The 2,173-nt window shown below is 43.9% G+C and overlaps 1 pseudogene; it reads left to right on the plus strand.

The window, feature by feature from the left end:
• Positions 1-363: 363 nt before the first annotated feature.
• LOC102831672 lies at positions 364-1,898 on the plus strand (annotated as a pseudogene).
• The last annotated feature ends 275 nt before the right edge of the window (positions 1,899-2,173 follow it).

Here is a 2,173-nt window from a genome sequence, read left to right on the forward strand (position 1 = left end):
TCAAAACTACCAGCTGTTCCATGGGAGAAAGATGAGGCTTTCTGCTCCCATAAAGATTTACAGCCTCAGAAACCCTGTACAGAGTCGCTATGAGTTGGAATCGACTCCAAGGCACATAACAACAACAACAACCTTTAAAACTCTTCTCCAACATCATAGTTCAAATGTATCAATTCTTCCATGGTATTCCTTATCCATTGTTCAACTTTCATATACATATGGTGACTGAAATACCATGGCTTGGGTTAGGTGCACTTTAGTCCTCAAATTGACATCTTTGCTCTTGAACACTTTAAAGGGGTCTTGTGAGCAGCACTTATAGGGACACAGGCAATAGAGGTGGCAAAGAGGCTCCGAGGAGCAATGGCTGCAGTGGTGGTGGTGGCAGCAGCTCAGGCTCAGATTCTGCAAATTTCTTCCAAGTGAACTCCACATGGTATCCATCTTCCTCCTGTTCTTCCTCTTCAGTGTCAACTGTAAAGCTCTTCATTTATGGGAAATTTGTTGGCTCCTAAAGTGATTGACATCCACAACCCAGTCACCAATGAGGTCATTGGTCAAGTCCCTCAAGCCACCAAGGCTGAAACGGACACAAGTATTGTGTCCTGCTCTACTATCAACAGGTCCTGCTCTGCTATCAACAACTTATTAAAGAAAACTTGAAAGAAATTGCTGGGTTAATCACATTATACCAAGGGAAGACCCTAGCTGATGCCAAAGGAGATGTATTTTGAGTCCTTCAGGTGGTTGAAAATGCCTGTAGTATTACGTTCCTCTTGCTGGGAGAGACCATGCCATCCATTACTAAAGACATAGAACTTTTGTTCCTATTGTCTGCCTCTCAGAGCGTGTGCAGGCATTGCTCTGTTCAATTTTCCTGCTGTGAACTACCTTTGGATGTTTCCGATGGCCATCATGTATAGAAATACCTTCTTGCTAAGGTGCTGCTGATGTAACACTGAACATCATCCATGGACAGCATGAAGCTGTAAATTTTATTTGTGATCATCCAGACATTAAAGCAATCAGCTTTGTGGGATCCTGCCAGGCAGAGAGTACATTTTCAAAAGAGGGACAAGACATGGCAAGAAAGTGCAAGCCAATATGGGAGCCAAGAACCATGGAATAGTCATAGCAGATGCCAATAAGGAAATACACTGAACCAGCTGGTTGGGGCAGCATTTGGAGTTGCTGGTTAGCACTGCATGGCTTCTTCAACAGTGATCCTTATTGAAGAATCCAAGAAGTGGCTGCCAGAACTAGTGGAGTGAGCCAGAAACCTGAGTGCCAATGCAGGAGACCAGCCTGGAGCTGATCTTGACCCGCTGATTACTCCCCAGGCCAAAGAGCGAGTCTGTAATCTAATTGACAGTGGAACCAAGGAGGGAGTTTCCATCCTTCTTGATGGACAAAAGAATTGAAGCCAAAAGCTATGAAAATGGCAATTTTGTTGGACCAGCCATCATCTCAAATGTCAAGCCACATATGATCTGTTGCAAAGAGATTTTTGATCCAGTTCTTGTGGTTCTGGAAACAGATACATTGGATAAAGCGATCAAGATTGGAAATGATAATCCATATGGAAATGGAACTTCCATCTTCACCACCATTGGAGCCACTGCTCAGAAATATTCTCACCTTATGGATATTGGACAGGTGGGTGTGAATGTCCTCATTCCTATGCCTTTACCAATGTTCTCATTCACTGGCTTTCAATCTTCCTTCAGGAGAGACACCAATTTCTATGGCAAGCAGGGCCTCCAATTCTGTACCCAGCTGAGACCATCATTTCTCAGTGGAAAGAAGATGCCACTCTCTCCTCACCTGCAGTAGTCATGCCTATCTACCCATGGGCTGTTAGAAACAAGTCTGTTCCAGACAAAGTCCAGCCTGAGTAATCACCCTGTATTCTTGACTAACTTCATTTGTCAGCTTTGTCAGATAATTAACAGTACCCTGGGATTGGAATAGTTTATAAGTAAAATCTTTCTCAGGACCATTAGTCCCTGCAAAGTTGTTATAAGGAGACTATGGCACTGTGGGTTAATGTGCCAGACTGCAAAGCTGTTTGAACTGCAAGATCAGTGGTTCAAGCTCATCAGCTGCTCCTCAGAAACCTTACACAGGGTCAGTATGGGTCAGAACCAACTCGATGGCACTTACCACCAACAAC

The sequence above is a fragment of the Chrysochloris asiatica genome, unplaced genomic scaffold (genome assembly GCF_000296735.1).
Source record: "Chrysochloris asiatica unplaced genomic scaffold, ChrAsi1.0 scaffold00215, whole genome shotgun sequence".
Lineage (NCBI taxonomy): Eukaryota > Metazoa > Chordata > Mammalia > Afrosoricida > Chrysochloridae > Chrysochloris > Chrysochloris asiatica.